We start from the raw sequence: 21,943 nt of genomic DNA on the forward strand, positions 1-21,943 counted from the left end.
AAATTATTCTGAAATACATTATCACCAAAACAATGACAACAGGAAAAAAAAAAAAAAAAAAAAAACGAAAAAAAAAATTTACGCTAAAAGCGTGGTTCATAATCACGATTTCAGCAGAAAAAAAATTTTGGCCAAAAAGCGTGGTTCGAAAGAGCGAGTTCAAAAGAAATTTTTTTTTGATAAAATCGTGGTTAGGAAAAGCGAGTTCAGAAGAAATTTTTTTTTTGATAAAATCGTGGTTAGGAAAAGCGAGTTCAATAAAATCGTGGTTAGAAACAGCGAGTTTAGAAAAAAAAAATTGGTCAAAATCGTGGTTTGTAACAGCGAGTTCAGAAGAAAAAAAAATTAATTAAAAGCGCGTTTTGTAACCACGATTTTAAGATTTCCCCACTTCCACGCGAGAGGGGGGTATATGTGTTGAAATCGTGGTTCACAACCGCGATTTAGCCTATTTTGGGAATTCTTTCAAAACTAGGCTTAGTTTGGGAATTGACTTACTATTTTGGACACGATGGGGGAGATGCCACTCAACCACGTCAAAACAAATAAGTGGCACTCTCGCCATCCATATCTCCTGACCCAGTCGGCAGTAGTCGGGGAGCGTACCGAGGACCCTAGCATAAGGCTGCCAGATAAACTACAATGACGACAAATAAATTAAATTTTGCTCGTGAACTCAAAACATATACAATTAAGAAGACAACTAAAACGCAATCAAAAAATTTCATACCTCGCCCTCGATCATCCGGTCCAGCTGGTCTCTATAAACGACCACTACGTGGGTCGAGACGACCTCGTGGCCCATGTCAACCCTCCACCAGCTACCTCGCAGTCTGGTGGGCAACTGCATGTCCCCCTCACCCATAGGAAGCTCACCAGGACCAACCGGTTGCCGCCTAGACGGGGCAATGCGAATCAATCTATCCCATGCCCAAATCTGTAATAGTTTGAACACAATTACAATACTGATATATGGCATACAATATGAATTGACATGTAATAAAATTCTTACTGACCTGTAGCAACACAAGTGGTCCTCCAATCTCCCTCGTACCCACCTGAGCTGCTCGACATAGCATCCTATACAACCATGCCAGAGCCGCGCTACCCCAGCTGTACTGCCCAATCTCCTCAATGTCTCTCAGCAATGGCAGGTACATCAGCTTGAGCAGGTTCTGTGACTTATCAGGGAGAAGTACCCCCCCAATAAGCCACAGAATATATGCTCGGGTATGCTGCTGTACCAACTCATCTGGAGCATGATCTGGAAGATGAGCAAAGTGCTCGGCCAGCCACCTCACCCTCAGTCTACCTGCCTATCAATCTGCTGGTGTAGGTGCTACTCCCAATAGCTCAGCACATAGGGTTGTCCACTGCTCCGTCGCGAAAGATGGGTCAACTCCAGTAACTGCTCGGCCATCCATCCGAAGACCATATAGGACGGATACGTCCTGCAACGCGACGGTGGCCTCCCCGATCGGGAAATGGAATGTATGAGTCTCTGTGCGCCACCTCTCGACGAGAGCAGTGATGAGTGCATGGTCCAGTCGAATGTGCCCGATACGATACACACCATAGAATCCCGCGCGTAATAGATACTGCAAGACTCTATGGTCCAACGGATGCTCCCACAATCCAGAATCTGCCCAACGGCATGTCAACACGGTGCGTGCCTCTTCCTGCACAACAGAATGACCAGTTTAAATAATAGCATTATCACGAAATATACAACAAAATGCAATGTATTTTAATTGTAAGCGTAAAGTCCAACAAACGTTATTGCATACCGGACAGTCCCAAATACTGTCAGCCCGATGTGCCTGTCTGAACAGTGGAACCTCCTCAGGTGCATGTGCCATGAAGCCTGTACAACTGAAATATTAGATCATCCATATCAAAATCTCATTTAATCATAACATAATAACAGAAAAACTGTAATTATTGATTTTGTACTTAACGATTTAAAATACAATGAAGTAAATCTTATGGGTTCGAGAAAAGACAAATTTATGTGCCACTTACACGGAAGCAATTCGAAATTAATGATTACATTTATGGCATATTTGACAAAACTTAAATATTGATTTTGTAATGCTAAAAGTTTGAATAAATTATAAATTTTGCAACTTACATATAAAATTTGTAATTGTGAACAATGACTGTAGCATTCCAATTTTTAAAATTAAAATTTACACTTTCGGTTAATTTTTTTAAAATTTGTAAATTTTTTAAATTATAAAATGTGAACGATGATTGTAGCATTCGATATTAAATTTATTCAAGAATATGAAATTTTGAAATCGTAGAAGAACTGCGTGATTAAGTATAGAATCTTATAATACACATTTCGAATCAAGTACACAGTTAAAAACTAGTACACATTTTCAATACTGGATCAACGTACTGGAATGGATTGTCACCGCATTCAGACATTACAGCGAGCATATGGGAACATGGATAGTGTCTTATCTCATATTTCCCACAACTGCACGTGGGTTGATTCATCCGCACAATCTGTCTATTGCGACCTCGTCCACGACGAAAAGATGTTTGCACCTCAAATACACGGCGGGGCCTATAAGACAATATTGATACAAACTAATCAAGTTCATGTTTTTAGGTGTAATTAACTTAACAACATAATGATAACAATTTTTTCACATTACAAACTAACCTGTCATACGATATCAATTGGAAAGTATTTCCCCTTGCGATACCCTCCTCGATAGTTTTTTGCATCTCTCTAGGGTATTGGAACTCATTGCGTACATCTGTTTCAGCTTGGGCTCCCATCTCGTCAAAATATTTGACGAGCCGTCGAAATGTAAATTCAACCATAGCTGAGATTTGTAAGTTTCTTGCACCTTTCAAGACGCTGTTGAAGCACTCTGCATCATTACTGGTCAATACCCCCCAGCGATATCCACCGTCATATGCAAGGGCCCAGCCCTCAGGATTCATCTTGTGCACCCAATTGATGGCTTCTTGGTTAATAGCCTGTATCTGATCTAAGTAACCATTACACTTTCGTTGTTGATCAGCACTCCCTGCTTTCCATAGAAGTTGTTTGAGCTCCTTATTTTTGAAATGTGTGTTAAAGTTACTGCAAACATGTCGAAGGCAGTGCCGATGATATCCAACAAATTGGAGCGAGGGATTCAGCCAATGCCGCCTCACAGCAGCTAAAATACTCTCAGCTCGATCAGATATCAAAGTCACTCCCTGTCGGCCCATGACAATATGTTCCTTGATATTTTGAATGACGAACGACCAAGACTCCAAACTCTCCCTGTCGACAACAGCGAATGCAAGTGGTAATATTTTGCCATTGGCAGTGACAATCGTTGCTACAAGCAACACACCAGTGTATTTACCGTATAAGAATGTACCATCTATAGTTATAACAGGCCTACAATATATAAAGCCATCGATGACGGGTTTGAAAGACCAGAAAACAAAGTGGAAGACGGACATAATGGTTGTATGCCCGGTATATCTGTGCTTCCATGTCACGATGGTGCCAGGATTAGATGTCTGTAATGCATGCAGGAATTTAGGCAACTGCCTATATGATTCATCCCAATCACCGAATACCATTTTAATTGCCTTTGCCCTTGCATGCCACGCTTTCTTGTATGATATACTATAGTTCATGGTCTTTTTTATATTTTCGATCACATTCTTAATTGGCATATCAGGTTCATTCTGCATACGACAATCAAATATGATTTGGATTATCTGGGTGTGAACACTACAAACAAACAAATATGTATATATATGTAAACATTTATTTTTTATACTAACCGCAACTTGTCCCAAAATATGAGAAGCAATGTAACTTGAGCTAATATTAGTGTGGTCCTTGTTCATTCGTGGATATAAACAATGGTGAGGACCCCTGTACTGCTTTATTTCAAAAAGACCATGTTTCCTACTAAGAGATGCACGCAACCACCAACTGCAGTCGTGCTTGCAAGCAGACATCCAAAGGTCTCGCTTGGAGGTTACGACCTTATACTCTCGATTATTTGTTGCATGGTACAATTTCACAGCATGTAGAAGTTGCTTCTTATCAACAAAAACCATTCCTCTGTCCAACTCTGGATTTTCAGCGCTCCAGATCCGGTTACGGGGAACGACATCACGGGTACTAATGTCAAAATCACCACCCATGTGAATGTTGTCATGGAAAGGGATTTCAACTCTAGGTGGAATGGGGGCATTTTCAGGGTCAACAGGAGCCTGGGCGTCATATTCATCATCATCATCTAATCCGCCTAATAAATTTTCTTCATCGCACATTTCATTGTCGTCATCGTTTAGGGCGACATCAGGACCATACATGTCACTGTGAGCAAACTGCACCTCGTTCACTGTGTCAGCCATATTACCAGCAACTTCAACCGGAGTGGTATGATAGCTGCATGTGGGCACATCTTGTGTGTTATTGTCAACTTCATAATCATATCCACCACGTGAACTTGATTCTACACCATGGCCCTGAAATGACTGTTGTGTGTAGCCCAGTGGATAACATTGACCTGATTCATACGTAGGAGACTGAAACGCTGTTGTGTCAATTCCATGTGTCAGCAATGTAGTGAACGGACGAGAATCCATTTGTGTCATGTTCGGGATATTACGTACAACCTGTTTATCAATGTAGACTTCCAAACAATTTGGTGCTTGAAAACTTGCACCGATACTTAATATGGTGTTCAACGCCTCATCGTCATTGATCGGTAATATCTTGTATTTGTTGTGCGTTTGCCACTGGCGATAAGGATATCTACATTTGAAGGTCAATCGGACACTTTCCCCGTAACTTGCCACCTTTGACATAAACATCTCCTCCAAATTGCTAAGCGTGGTGCCAATTTGCACCGCATATATCCCTTTCGGCTCAGCATCATATGAGACGCCTTCATCGAGATCCCGAATTATGTTTCCCCCCCAATAGAAAATAATTGGAACAGTGTCCATATACTTGCTTCAATTAAGACAAAAAACATTAAAATAACAACAATATACTTATATCTCCTTGTACTTGTAAAAGAATTATATGAATTTTAACTCATTCAATTACAATTACTTGTGATGCAAAAACTTTATTTAAGTAATCAGCAATTGTAATCTAACAAGCAGTATTGATTTTTGAATTAAAATATGAGTTAAAATAATGATAATGCTTTAGATTTTTTAGCTTTTTAAGAAGCAAAGCTTACAACACATACAAAATTAACATCATGTTCTTCTGTTATGCTTTTTACATTATTTATTATGATTAAGATCATGCTCTTGTGCCCATTAAAACAAATGCAGCTAAGTTTTAGGTATGAAAATCTTTTATTAATTTTGGATTAATTTTGTATAAATTATAAAAAAAAATGATTATAAATTATAAAGTAACAACATTTGTAATCATTAAATAAATATAATTGATGTAAGTTGATTTAGGTAATTGATAAATTATAAATCTAAGTAATTTACATAAACTTATGAGTGTAAGTTGTTAATCTTGTTACTTTGAGTGTAGGTAAACTTATGAGTGTAGGAAAATCCAACAATCTTATGAGGTAGGTAAACTTATGAGTGTAGGTAAACCTAACTTTACATCAAAGTAACAACCTACATCAAAGTAGCAATATTTCTAATTTACCTAAATTTCTAATCATTACATAAATTATGAGTGTAGGTTGTGAGTTTATATAAATTATAAAGTGTTGGTAAACTTTATTTATACATAAAGAAATTTGATTTATACATATTCGTGATCGCGCTTGTAAGTAAAATATGTAAAAACGTGTTTTCAAAACACATTTTGAACAAAAATTCAAAACCAGCACTCACTCTTATTTGTCACAGACACTCACACTGTCTCTGTATCTCTCTCTCTGACACACACACCCACAACACTCACACTCACATGAAACATATATAATTTTTAATATATATAAATTTTATTTCATAAAATTCAGAACAATTAATTTTTTTTAATTTAATTTTTCTTTTGAAATAATTTATTTTATAACTGTCATAAACATAAACCTCAGGGGTGTCAATGTAATTTACCTAAATAAAAAAATTACATTTTAAGAATTAAAGTAAAAAAATAATCATTTTATATAGTTGATTATTATTTGCTATTATCAATTATTGTTATATATATTTAATATTGGTCTGAATTTTACAAAATAAAATTCATATATATTAAAAATTATATATGTTTGATGTGAGTGTGAATGTTGTGGGTGTGTGTGTCAGAGAGAGGGATAGAGAGAGTGTTTGTGAGTGTCTGTGACAAACAAGAATGAGTGCTGATTTTGAATTCTTTGTTGAATTTTTACATTTTGCTTAGAAGTGATTATTATCCACGGGTCAACAGTAAAACCATGGTTTGCAACCACGTTTTCTGAAGATAGAAAGAATTACTTAACAAAAGCATGGTTATGTATAAATCAAATTTCCTTAATCAGATTTACTTTAAAAAAATAATTACTTCAAACATTGTTATTTCAAACATTGTTCACATCATTTTTTAAAAGTGGTGGTCCAATTAGTGAGATTTATGGACACTTAAAGACAAGTTACTTTTATTTGCTCAAGCTTCTGCCAACAGGGACCTTAATGACAACGTTATTTGGTAGGTTATTTCCTATGACATTATTCCCTAACTTAGGGAAATAACCTCATACGAAATAACGTAGGAAATAACTTAGGGAAATAACGTAAGAAATAACATAAATAAAAAATTAATGAGCTCTCATAATTTTAAGCAATATAAAAAACATAACAAAAAAATTATCGACCTGAATCGAGTTAAACTTGAGTTTCATTAATATTAATGAGCTCTCATTATGTGTTAAAAATTAGGTATGCTCCTTTCAGATCTCAAGTAGAACTCTCAGTATGCGTCATGTTTATAGGTATTAATTGAGATTTGTCGGATCTACGTGGAAGGCACGTTTGGTGTGGATTGTAAGATTAGTCGATAAATATGTAAACTGATTCAGACATCCGACTATCATAAAAAGTTAAAACTTAATTGAATAAACATAATGCAGGTGCATAGAGAATAACTCAATTGGATAATTCAAGTGGGTAAAAATTATCGAGAATGACTCATTTTATAAATCAAATATTTTAATTTTTTCAAACATAATTCTTAAACAATTTTTTTTTTTTTATATCAAATGTTTTCAGAATAGCATTTTCCATGATGACTTGAAAGTTCTCGTTTGGCAAAGAGGTAAAAACTAATTTTTTGACTTCTAATTTTTTGTGGATCAAATTATTTGACCCCCAATGTTTATATCAATTTTGTTGTGGATCACTTCTAAAAAATCATTTATTTATATCAAATTTATAAAAGGGAATGTCATGGAATTTAAGGAGGAAAAACTCGAAAATGAAATTCAACCCTAAATGGGCCATGAAATTCAAGTAAACTATACTTTTTATATTTAACCACGATTAGATTTGAATTTAGTGCATAAATTTAGTCAAACCAATTTTTCTTATCGTAGGGGCATGTCGCATCAATGGCATATTTTAAAGTTTTCTTTCTTTTTTTTTTTTTTGTTTTTTTCGGTCAACATTCTAAGTAGTTAGATTTTTAATTTGTTAATAAAATTTTAGTGTACTACTTAAAGGGTCACCCATAGAAAATATTAACAATCACAATCACTCTTTAAAAAAATGTAATAAGAAAACGAAAGAAGGCCTACACCGACATAAAATTCAATTATCTGACTTTTCTATTTTTCCATATCCCTATCTCCAAAATATATATATATATTTGTTCCTGGCCAAAATTATGAGAAAACTTCCATAACAATTTATTATCACAAATTTTGTTCCTTACTTTCCAATTTCTTATTCTTACTTAAAAAATTGAAATTTAGAACAAAAAAAAATTTTGTTACTTTATTAATTTTAAGTTATTACTACTCCACATCACCTAATTAATAATAATTTTTACAGCCAAATTAACGTTTCTCTTTCTTATGTAATTAATTAACAGCATTAAAATTATTGTAAATATTTAGTTACACTTTAGCTGCATAGGACTAAGGTAATTTATTGGAATGAAAATAAAAGGGAATGGCATGATTATTCCTTAAATATGTTTTGATTAAAAAGAAAATTTTGTAGAAAGTGAAAGTGAAAGTGAAAGTGAAAGAAAAAAAAATAATAATTTTGAAATTTTGAAAGAAAGGGATAGAAAATTTTGAAATTTTAATTATAGATAATTTTTATGTAGACAAAATTAGATTTTCTTGTGTTTTGCCATGTTTTTTTCCAATAAATTATAAAGTTAGTTACAATAATAATATACAAGAAAATTATTATTATTATAAACCCTAACACTAACCCTAATTTAAGATTTAAGATTTCACATTCAACAGATTATCTATAATTAAAATTCAACAAATTATCTATAATTAAACACATTCAACAAATTCAACAAATTATCTATAATTAAAATTCAACACATTCAACATTCACATTCAACAAATTATCTATAATTAAAATTCAACAAATTATCTATAATTAAACACATTCAACAAATTCAACAAATTATCTATAATTAAAATTCAACACATTCAACATTCACATTCAACAAATTATCTATAATTAAAATTTCACAAATATAAACCCTAACCCTAATTTATTATTTCTGATTTCACAACATTTTATTCACAAATATAAACCCTAATTCTAACCCCACATTCATGAACCCTAACCCTAATGTATTCACATTTTCACAAACACAAATGCAAACACAAATATATTCACAAATATAAACCCTAACCATAACCCTAATTTATTCGCATTAAAGTAGATGATAGAAGCCATACCAACGATAAAGAGACAGTACTGAATCAGAGGGAGCTCGACAGAGAGAGAGAGCAGGGAGCACAGAGACAGAGAGAGAGGAGTCAGAGCGAGAGAAAGAGAGAGTAGTAAGACCGAGAGAGAGACAGCAGGGAGCGAAGAAGAGGAAGAGAGATGTAACAAGCGTGAATGCAAAACACGGGGCTGGAAGATCATATATAGGTTTTAAAATCGTGGTTGTGAACCACGATTTCACTTAATGAAATAAAAAAACGTGGTTTAGAAAAGCGAATTCAGAACAAAATTTTTTTGATAAAATCGTGGTTATAAACAGCGAGTTCAGAACAAAATTTTTTTTCATAAAAGCGTGGTTTTAAACAGCGAATTCAGAACAAAATTATTTTGGATAAAATCATGGTTTGTAACAGCGAGTTAAAAAGGAAGAAAAATTAATTAAAAGCGCGTTTTGTAACCGCGATTTATTAATTAAAAGCGTGTTTTGTAACCACGATTTTAAGATTTCCCCACTTCCACGCGAGAGAGGTGTATATGTGTTGAAATCGTGGTTCACAACCGCGATTTAGCCTATCTTGGGAATTCTTTCAAAACTAGACTTAGTTTGGGAATTGACTTACTATTTTGGCTTATTTAGGGAAATGGCCCAAAGATGAGGGCTTGAATTATTGAAATTACACACGCAAGGCACACAAGAATATTAAGAGTGTTAAAAATTTGGATATGGTTGAGATCAATGTGTTGCCAATATTGTAATTGTAATAATGCAATTTATCCATCTAACCAGTACAGTAACTTATTATTGGGGCAAAGGATTGTAAAAATCAATGATTGCCAAACTAGGAGGCAACAAAGATATGGTGAAATCATGACCCAAAAAAATGTTAGATATCATTTCTCTTTATTGTTTTTATTTAAGCTCTTAGACATTTAAAATTTAATAAACATTACAAAAGAATAAACCATGGATAAATTTTAACGAGATGAACTAGGAAAATATTGAAGAGAAAACTTTTTGGGAGATGGGAAACAATTGAAAAATCATTATGATGTAAACAAGGAACAATGGAAGGTCAGGTGTTAAGCTCATGGACCCAACCTGTTCGAGACAGGATTCAAACATTTGCGCAACTATTCTCTATCCATCATTCTATACAATCGAATGGTCCAATTGTTTCACTAAACATCTAAAATATTACACTTACATTAATTAAGAAAATAGTTGACTCTAATGATTAGTGAATTATAAACTTGAAAAGCCCTAATATCTGAACATGCACCTGAAATTGAAAAGCCCTAATATCAAAACCCAAAACCCTATTTTCTGAAGATGTACCTGAAATTGGACGGTGAGTGAGAGGTGATAACAGAGAAGAGGAATTTTGTATATTGAATATTGAATCATCAACCAAAAGCTAAGTACAAATATATAAACTAAATAGAATAAAACCCTAATAACCTGAAAGACTAAACTACCCTTAATGAATAATATAAAATACAATCACACCCCCCTCAAACTGAGGATGAGAGCACAGAAAATATGGAAAGTTTGTCAAGAAGAAAATGAAAACGAGCAACAGTGTGAGTCTTTGTAAAAAAATCAACCAACTAAAGAGAGGAGGGAACAAAAGGGAAAGTAATAGTGCCAGCCTGAAGATGTTGTCTGTGATGATCGTTTTTGCTATACGTCTCTTCATTTTCGTTTTCATTGGGATTGCTGTGTTCGGATGTCTCTTCGTAAATTCTTATCCTTGTTTATTTCGGGTTGGCTCTTCTTTTGTTTTGAAAGGTATGCGGCCGAGTTCGGAGTGTCCAGGAGCAAACCGGGGAAATTATGGGCTACTGGGCCAAGGCCGCACGTGCAGGGACTCTGGGTTGCACATGCGAGGTGGGGCCACACGTGCGGGGGGTAAGGCTGCACGTGCGGGTTAGGGAGAGTTATGGAGGGTTACACACTGCCTAAAAGGTAGGTGCGGATTAAAGTACGGAAAGGACCACCGCACGTGCGGGGGTGAGGGTTGCTTGTGCGGGGAAGGCGCTCCGCACGTGCAGGGAAGGGCGCCACACGTGCGGGATTATGGCAGTCTGAATCTCTGTTTTTTTTTCTCTTTTTGGCCGAGTGTGTATCACATTTTGGGCATTTCCCTCTCACTCTAAACATTATTTTCCTCCTCCTTCTCTCTAAAAATCCTCAACAAATAAAACTCTTTGATTTTCCTTGCAATCCTTGGGTATAGAGTCATCTTCCCTCACTAATCTTGGAGATCAAAAGCTAGAGCTTCACATTGTGTGGTGGAAATCAAAGATCTCTCATCCTTGATCCTAGGGTTTCACCAATCTCTTCATCAAGGTTGAGGTAGGGTTTCCTTTGAGTTATACATATGTTTATATAAGTTTTTGGTTGATTTTGTGAGCTCCTCTTTGTTATTTCAAAAATAGGTTTGTGGCTCAAGAAATTGATGATTTTGTAAAATAAACTCTATCTTGTATTCTTTTAAAGATTTTCTTGAAATTTTGGACAATATGGGTTGAGATTAAGGAGTAAAATGAGATTTTGCAAAGAAGACGAAAAATGTTAGGGTTTTTTGTAAAAACCTAGAAATTGGGGGTTTTCTTTTGAAAATATAAGAATTCTATATTGATTGTTTGTAGTATGATGCCTTCTTAATATATGACAAATTGGAAACTATATTTGAACTTGTTGGTAAATGTTAGTGCATGTGTAGGGATGAGTTGATCCATTGGTTGAGGTCCATAAATTATGTACATTGAAACCTTGAGAGGTTAATGTTCAAAAATATTGCATATGGCCTTGAGATGGCCAAGGTAATGAGGATGACACAAGATGTGGAAGGTTATCATATGTTGTTACCTTTAATTAAACTTGTAGTTTTATGTTGATTCATGTTAAGGGAGGGAAAAGGGATATGGGGTTGTCATTGTGTTATTGGAAGTATTTAAAAATGGTAAGATGTTATGAAATTTTGAGCATCTTTTTCATTATACATTCCCTCAATTGATCTTATTGCATTCTAAATCGAGTTGGAAAATGATTACATTGAGAAATGAATGTTTGAAATGAGAATCATGGAAATGCTAAGGGGTAAATACGTTAGTAAGTTCGGTTAGGAGGTGTAGTTGAATTTGATAAGTTGCCTGAGTGTCCGGGGTGAAAGACCGAAAACACGCGCGGAGGAGGTACCACTTCCCTTCCGATTAGCAACCGGTAAAGTGGGGTTATTGGTAGTGCTTGTTGAGCCTACTTGCAGACACCAACCTAGGGATTACCTGAGTCGTATTTACCGCCCCTATTAAATAAAATTAGAAGGATTGGAATTGTTGAGGTTCCAAGTTATTATTAAAACATGAAAATTTTCAAAAGAACATATGAATGGAATTCTCTTTAAATGGTATTGCACAGCATTGGCATTAAACATTGGCATTTGCATATGACAATGGGCATAAATGTATATACTTTGTTAAGAATCCTCTGTTGGGCTTTGTGCTCACCCCTATGGGTTTTGGTGCAGGTAAGGACGTGGTGAACCCACCAAATTAGGGCGTGAAAGTGTGTTTGGAGAGCACAAGGCTCTCGTTGAGATTGTAAATTTTTGTAAAGCCAAGGGCTAAACATGTATAGTTCCAAGTAACCATTTTGTGTAACCGGGCTTATGCCTTGGAACTTGTAAGCCCTTGAGGGCCTTTATTCGTTTTGGTTAAACGGTTTTACATGCTATAGATTCATGTACTAGCTTTCAATGAATGTATAATCGCATGTGAGATTATTTGGTATGAACATTGGACTTATGTAATGGAATGTGGTGAATATATCCTTCCGGCATTTCTTGTGAGTCATGATTATCATTATATTGAAATGGTGTATACTTTTCGAGGCGTTACATTGTCTAACAAAATGACAATCTATTTCAATATGCTTTGTCCGCTCATGGAAGACTGAATTATAGGCAATCTGGACAGCACTCTGATTATCACAATACAACGCAGTCGGATTAGAAAGAAAGACACCCATATCAGAAAGAAGCCACCGAAGCCAAACGATCTCGAAAGTAGCATGAGCCATGGCACGATACTCGACCTCAGCAGTGGAACGAATTATTACTCTTCCAAGATATGAGAGAATCTCCAAGGAAAACACAAATACCATAAGTGGATTTGCAATCAGAGATGTCACCTACCCAATCAGTATCAGCATAGGTATAAAGAGTCAAGTCCAAAGAGGCAGAGAACAACAGACATTACAACAGAGTGCCGCGAAGATAGCGCAGAGTATAGAGTAAGGCAACCCAATGTGTGGAACGAGGAGCAGAAACAAACTGACTGAGAATGTGCACAGCATAAGAGATGTCTGGACGAGTACTGGCGAGATAAACAAGACAACCAACCAACTCGGGATACAAAGTGGGATCATCAAGAGGAACGACATCAGAAGCAAAAAAACTTAGCATGTAACTCAATAGGAGTGTTGACCATTTTGTCATCAGTGAGATTGGCACGAGAAAATATCACGGGCATATTTAGTCTGAGAGAGAAGATACCCAATAGAAATGGCAACCTCAATACCAAGAAAATACCAAAGAGACCCCAAATCCTTCATCTCAAACTCCTAAAACAAATGATGCTTAATCTCCTTAATAGTACTAGAATCAAAGCCTGTGATGATCATATCATCCACATATAAGAGGAGAACAAGGCCAACAAACGTGTGTCCAACAAAGAGAGCACAATCATGATGACTAGGGCAAAAGCCAAGCTGAAGTGCAACAGAGTTCATACCAAGCACGAGAAGACTGTTAGAGACCATATAGATGACAAACAACACTAGAAGGGTAAGAGAGACTTAGTGGAGGGCACATATACACTTCTTCAGCAAGATACCCATTCAGAAAAGCATTTTTGACATCTAGTTAAAACAAAGGCTAGTGATGGGCAGCAGCAACAGAGATAAGAGGGAAAACTGTAGTCATCTTGGCAACAGGGGCAAAAGTCTCATCATAATAAATCTCATAGTATTGAGAAAAACCCTGGGCAACCAAACGAGCTTTATACCATTCCAAAAAACCATCAGAAAGGGTTTTTACCTTATAGACCCATTTACATCCTACAACATACTTGCCAACAGGTAATGGAACCAAATCCCAAATCTGAGTGTTAGCCAAAGCAGTTAACTCGTCATTCATGGCATCAATCCAATTTGGATTATGACAGGCTTCCTTGTAGGACTTGGGCTCAAAATAAGTATGAAGACAAGAGAGAAAAGACTGATGGGAAAGGGAAAAACATGTATTACCAAAACCAAGCTAGTTCAGAAGATGACAATATCGTTTTGGAAAACAATGTGTAGGAGGAGCAAGATCCAAAGAAATAACTGGAGGGACAATAGAGCAAGAGACAAGTGAGCTCAGAAGTGCTTTGCGGCGCTGATAAACAAGAAGAGGGGCAGAGGAAGCGGGAGATGGAAAAGGAGTGGGAAAAGTAGAGGAGGAAGTAACTGGTGAGATATCATGAGTGCTAGTAAAAAGCAAGATAAGAATCCTGGAGGTATATCCATATATACCTCCTCCTCCAAATCCCCATCAAGAAAAGCATTCTTCATATCTAGTTGTTGTAGAGGCCATCCCAAATTAGCAGCACACGACAGAATAGCTCGAATAAAATTCACTTTGCTACCGGGGCAAAAGTTTCTTGATAATCTATTCCATATGTCTGGGTAAATCCCTTGGCCACTAGTCTTGGCTTGTACCATTCAATCGTCTCATCTGCATTGTGCTTAATGGTGAACACCCACTTACATCTGACTGGTTTTTTTCCATCAGAAGAGACACCAACTCCCATGTGTTATTTTTACTCAAAGCTTGCATCTCTTCTACCATAGCTACCTTCCACTTAGGATCATTGATGGCTTCTTTCCAACCCTATGGAATACACACAGAAGAAAGAGACAAAACAAAAGCATGATATGGAGAAGACAACAAATCATATGACATGAATTTAGAAATGGGGTGTTGAATACAGGCTCTAACCCCCTTTCTGAGAGAAATAGGAAGACTCAAATTATCAATAATAGGATTGTCAACAACAGGTGAAGAAATGGGTTGAGGATCATTACCTGTAGAGTCAGTGGAAACTGGGTGTGGAACTGGCATAGGAGATGATGATTGACTTGGTGGCACAAGAGAAGCCTACTCTTTCTGACACCGTGAATAAGTTTTAAGATCAACTCTGTTCAAACGATCACCAATATTTGACTCCTCATCAACAAAACTACAAGGCTCCCCCTCACCACAAATAACAGACCACTGATTAGAAAGGAAAAAAAGACAACTAATGCTAATATGATGCTATCTCATCCGCAATCTCATCGATACCATTCTCCCCCTGAGGAGATAGCGGAGGACCAGAAAAAAAGGACTAAGATTCACGGAATGTGACATCCATACTAACATACAGCTTATGAGTGTGAGGGTCATAGCATTTGTAGCCCTTATGAGTAGCAAAACAACCAAGAAAGACACACCGGACAGCCTTAGGATCAAGCTTCCCACGAGTACGAGGTTGAAGATAAACAAAACAGACACTACCAAAAACCCGAAGTGGAAGGGAAGAAGTGGGATAAGTCACAGGAAGAAGCTCAAGAGGAATTTGGAAATTGAGGACACTAGAGGGCATACGATTAATAAGGTAAGCCGTTGTAAGAACAACATCCCCCAAAAAAGACTTAGAAACGTTTATGGTAAACAAGAGAGAGCGAGCAACCTCAAGGAGATGGTCATTCTTGCGTTCAGCAACTCCATTCTATTTGGGAGTGCCAACACAACTAGTCTGATAAAAAATGTCATGCTCCTCGAGGTATGCCCTGAAAGCTCCATCAACATATTCAGTCCCATTATCACTTCTAAGAATTTTGATAGGAGCATTGAAGAGATTGGATACCATTTTTTAAGCACGAGAAAACCTCATTTTTAGTACGAAGTAAATAAATCCAAGTCACACGGGAATAACAATCAATAAACGAGACAAACCACCAATAACTAGAGGTAGAAACCACAGGGGAAGGACCCTACACATCGGTATGAATAAGTATAAAAGGAAAAGTACTTCTTTTATTAATTGAAGGATAACAAGTACGTTTATGCTTAGCAAGCTCACAAGCATCACAAACAAAATTATTCCTAGGACAATCTCAAACTAAAGAAGGAAAAAGTTTCTCTAAAATACTAAAGGAATGATGCCCCGAACGGCAATGTCACTGATGAAGAAGACAAAGGGAGGAGCTAGAAGTGCATTGAAGAGCCTGAAAAGACAAAGTTGATGCAGGAATGGCATCCAGAAAGTACAATCCACTTTGTGCTCTACCACTGCCAATTATTCTCTCTGTAGCCAATTCCTGAAAGACACAATAAGTCAGAAAAAAAGTTACAGAGTAATTGAGAGCAGTAGTAAGGCTACTAATAGAAAGTAAGTTAATTGCAAAATTAGGAACATGAAGAACAGATGAAAGCGAAAGTAAAGAGGTGCAATGAACAGAACCCTTGCCAGAAATTGAAGATAAAGTGCCATCAGCCACTCTAACCTTATCTCGCCCAGAATTTGGTGAATAAGAATGGAAAAAGCTAGAAGTACTCGGCATGTGATCGGTAGCACTGGAATCAATGATCCAAGGAGACGACGAAAAGGTACTAAGTGAACTAGCAAAAATACTTGTGTGGGCAAAGTTGGAAGAAGCAGAAGAAGAAGGAGCTAGGGCAGATAAAGAATCAAGTCGAGCCATCAAACATCTGAGAGTGTGAAGCTCATCTTGGGAAATAGAACCAGCATCATTTGAGGCACTAGCAGTAGTCTCAGAAACATGTGCTTGAGGACGAACACCACCACCACGGCATCGAGTAAACCGACCATGTAACTTCCAATAGTGTTCTTTATCATGTCTGTCTTTTCTACAATAATCACACTTCAATCGGTCCCAATCAACCAATGGACCCTTACCACCACCTTGAGGACGACAAGGTGGAGTATCACATGACTTGGAGCCGACAACCATCACTGACCGATCCTAAACAGGGGCACGCACCATAGCATTACGACGACTCTCCTCCTACTGAACTAGTGCATAAGCCTCAAGCAATGTAAGAAACAAAGAGCGACCCAACACCTGAACCCGTATCTGATCATACTCCAAATTCAAGCCAGCAAGAAATCATACACATGCTCCTTCTCCATAGCCTACTGAAACATAGTGGCATCTGTGGAGCAAACTGGCTGGAAACTCTGGTAGTAATCTAGCTCCTATCATAAACCACTCAACTCAGCATAGTAGACTACTAGAGAGCAATCCTTCTGATCCAAGCCCCTAATCTTCTTTCACAATTCATAGGCCTGTGCATCATTACCCTATTGAGAATACATCTAAGATGCAGCTATCCAAATCTTGTGAGCAGTATCTATCAAGAGAAAAGTCCGACTAATGGTAGGCTCCATAGAATTGATGAGCCAGGTCATAACTAAAGCATTCTCAAAAATCCATTGAGCAGATAAAGCACTATCCTCAATAGGTTGCAAGGTACGACCAGTAACATAGCTAGTCAACCACCGGGCAACAATGTCAAGACTACAGGAGCGGGACCAAATCAAGTAATTGGTACCATTAAGCTTAACCGGACTAATCTAGAGAGATGGACTATCACCAAGAGTCATACCATGACTCAGTCCACTCTCCTCCTTGCCCTTACCCTCGCTGGCAGCCATGAGATGAGAGAAAGATGATGCAGAAACACAAGCAGGATATCAAACAAATCCAGAAAAACACTGAACCAGCACAGCAACTCACCTTCTAAGGCTAAAACAGGACAAGATTATCCCAGAACGCAGTAACCAGATCACCTACAAGCCCAAAAAATGAAGCAAACCAAACAAAACGCAAGAAAAAGCCAAGGTAGGGCCAAAATACCTCAAACCAGGGATAACAAACCCCTTAAGGATTCCAATTGACTCCCACAGAAATGAGGGGAAAGGACAAAACCAATCAAAAAAGGTTCAAACAAGAACTTTCGAAAAATCACCCAATTTTGATGAAAAATCAAAAAAAATTGGAAAAAACCATCAATAATGACCAAAACATCGCAAGGAGATTACACAGGGTGGATACCCATTAAATTTCGAGCATACTGCTATTTTTTTTTTTTTTTTGGCTGCTACTGTAGACGTACCTACCTACAAGAACAAGGAGAGAAGAATGAGAGAAACAATCTTCAAGAAGGAAGATATTGCTCTGATACCATGTTGAATGTATAGATGATGAGAAGAAAAAGAAGAAGTTTTAGAAGCAGAACAAGAGAGAGAGAGAGAGAGAGAGAGAGAGCTGTTGTATATTCCTTGATTCAAAAGCATAGAGTTTTCCCCCTTACACACAACTATTTATGCTAATAAGAATAATACATAAAGACCAAACTACCCCTAACACTTAACAAAAAGTTATCTACCTAATTGTTGAATTCCATGTCTCTAAAAGACTGACATGCTCAATTTTAGAAATTAAATATATTTGCTGAATCATTAGTGCTTGATGATGAAGGAAGGCATTTATAAACATTAGTGCTTGATAATGTGTTTAAGAGCTAAAATCTAATAATGTATTTAGAACTTTCAATTAGTACTTGATGATTTTTGCTTTTGCAACTATTATAAACAGTACTTGATGTTTTGATATTAGTGTAATCCATAGACATATATGCTTGATTGGAAGATTAGTTGATTGCCCAAAGAGAGGTGGTTTTGCTGATTAAGGTTTAGTTTCTATTTTTTTTACTTTCTATTTTTCTCTTTCTCTGTAGTTGGTTTATTAACTAAGCTTAAGCTTAGGAAAGTGGAATGAGTGTTGTAACTTGTAACTAACTAATACTGCAATATCACTGAGACTTGAGTGTAATATGTTCATAAGTCTGCTAATCATACATTTTATTTAACTAATTAATACATTTTTCTTGCTACATTTTGGGCTTTGATACATTTTAATTTTGCACAATGGGGGTGAGTGACAGTGCACGATTTTTCTTTCCATGCCTTTTCTTTTTAAAGATTACCTATCAATAGTTGACATGAGAGATGGTTTGTTAATATTAATCTCGTAGCCATGGGCCTTTAGTATAAGTCTGAAAAATTATAGAAATCATTTAGAGAATATATATATATATATATATATATATATATCATATGCTGGTACATAAGGAAAAAATGAATATTTGCATTAATCCAAATAGATACATATACAGGATTGTACAGTGAAAATTTTAAAACACATAGATAAAGACAATGTTCCGTATCATGCATGAAAAACAGTCAAGTACAGTACATGAAATAATTGAGTTAAAATGATGACAATACCCAGAGCTAATGTTCCAAAAAGAAATTGGCAGCAAGAAATTAGCTTCAAGGGGCTGGAATGTTTCCGTCTTGAATGTCCCCGTAAAAAAATTTATGTTAGGAGGATACTGGAAGATTACAAAACAAATGAATACATCATCAACTCAATTATTTGTTTTTGCTCTTTAAGCAGTTGATTTAATTATTTGTCTAATAGTAACTGAGATGAGAGTAACATAAATTCTAGAGCTAATTCACAGAAATGTCAACCTTTGGGGATTAGAGGCTCTCAACATTACTCCATTTATTGAATATATGGGAAATTTATTAGAATGTCATTGTGAGAAGAGTTGTGAATTCCAAATAAATAAATAAAAATTATCAATATGGGTTTCAAATATTAAAAAAAAATAAAAATTGAATGAATGAAAAACCACTCTGCCATGATGAATACAAAAGTTGTAGCACTCACAATACAAGACTTTACAGCTCCTCAAATTCTATCACAATTAGACTCTAAACCATCGAAAAAACAAAACAAGGCTATGGCATACATACAGACTACAGTGAGTAGTTATATATATATATATATAGAGAGAGAGAGAGAGAGAGAGCAAAGAGAGAGAAAAGAGCCACGTACCGACGAGCAGAGAGCGGCGACGGTAAGCGGAGAGCGGCGACGGCGAGTGAAGTGCAGCGGCGGAAAGGCTAACGGCGGTGACGGCAAGGCTATGGCAGCGCCAATCGGCAAGGTAAGGAAGAGGAACAAGAATAGAGAGAAGCGGTGATGATGAATGGGATGAGGGGTGTGTTTGGTTTGTGTTTATAGAGTAGTTTTTGAAATAAAAAGTACGAAAACTTGTTTGGTTTGCCTTTTTTCAGAAATGATTTTGGAAAATTGTTTTGGGGAGAGAGTTTTAAAAAAAGTGATTGATTTGATGTGTATGAAAGAGAGAGTGATTTTGAAAAGTAGGTAACCAAACAAAATTTTGAGATTTTTTTTGAAAAAATTTGTTTGATTTAATTGCTCTTGAAAATTTATTTGTAGAGAATTTTTCCCAAAATTTTTTTCTGACAAACAAATCAAACAAGGCTGTTTGGGTTCATTAATTGAGAAATTATTGTGTGTGTGTGAGAGAGAGAGAGAGAGTATATCTACATTTGGTATGATAGGTGTAATCTAATGGTTGGAATGGGGGGGCTTTTCCCAAATTAAGCCAAATTAGCAACCTATTTCCCAAACTAGGCCTAGTTTGGACAGAATTCCCAAACTAGGCTAAAACGTGATTGTGAACCACGCTTTCACCCTTTGTTGTGAAAAATTTGTAAAATTGTAAAAGCGTGGTTACAAACCACGCTTTTAAGGAAATTTGATCTATACGTAAAACGTGGTTACAAACCACGCTTTTAAGCAAAAAAAAAATTCTTGAGAAAACGTGGTTCCGAACCACGTTTTTACTATTGATCAAGGAAACACGCTTTTAAAATATATTAAAATGTGAGCAAAATAGAACTTAAGTGGGATGTAGCCCAAATGGTAGTGCACTTGCTTAGCCTAGAAGGGGCGCGCATTCAACAACCCACATCTCCAAACTGTTGCTATTTTTCAAATTAAATTCAACTCTTTTTTTTTTTCCCCTTCCACTTACTCTATACTTTATATATTTATTATGTAATTTTTTTATCAAAAAAAAGTAAAACGTTTGTTTGGTTAACTAAAAAAATGCTCTATAAAATACAATTTTTTTCAAAATGTCAACATAATTGTTTGAAAAGTATTCAGTGTGTTTGGTTTGAGTTTTTTGGATTTAGTTATTTGAAAACTGAGTTTTTTGATTTTCGTATTTTTTGTTTTTAGTGAATATTTTTAAAATTTTAAACATTTTTTTACTTTTTTAGATGCACCTTAGTTAGATGTATCTAAAAAGTAAAAAATTTGTGAAAAAATATTTTTAAAAATTAATAAATACATAAAAATACAAAAAATGTACTAAAAAAATGTATTTTTTTTAAAAAAAATACAAAAAATACAAAAAATGTGTTTTTTTAAAAAACACAAAAAATATTTTAAAGTATTTTTTTTTTTTGTATTTTTGGTATTTAGTGAATTTTTAAAAGGTTTTTTTCATAATTTTTTTACTTTTTAGGTATATTTATGTTAGGTATGTCTAAAAAGTTTTTAAAAAAATGCTTTAAAAAATTGCTTAAAATATTGCTTAAAAATTGCTTACGAATAATTGTGTCAAAAGATAATTACGGATTTTTTAAAATATTTTAAGCAATTTTTTTTTACTTTTTAGACATACCTAACATAAATATACCTAAAAAGTAAAAAAAATTGTGAAAAAAAACCTTTTAAAAATTCACTAAATACCAAAAATATAAAAAAAAAAATACTTTAAAATAGTTTTTGTATTTTTTAAAAAAACACATTTTTTGTATTTTTTTTAAAAATACATTTTTTCAGTACATTTTTTTATATTTTTTATGTATTTATTAATTTTTAAAAATATTTTTTCACAATTTTTTTACTTTTTAGATACAACTAAGTAAGGTGCATCTAAAAAAGTAAAAAAAAATGTTTAAAATTTTAAAAATATTAACTAAAAACAAAAAAAATACGAAAATCAAAAAAGTTTTCAAATAACTAAATCCAAAAAACTCAAACCAAACACACTAAATACTTTTTAAACAATTAAGTTGACATTTTGAA

The sequence above is a fragment of the Camellia sinensis genome, chromosome 2 (assembly GCF_055761805.1).
Source record: "Camellia sinensis isolate YWXY chromosome 2, ASM5576180v1, whole genome shotgun sequence".
Classification (NCBI taxonomy): domain Eukaryota; kingdom Viridiplantae; phylum Streptophyta; class Magnoliopsida; order Ericales; family Theaceae; genus Camellia; species Camellia sinensis.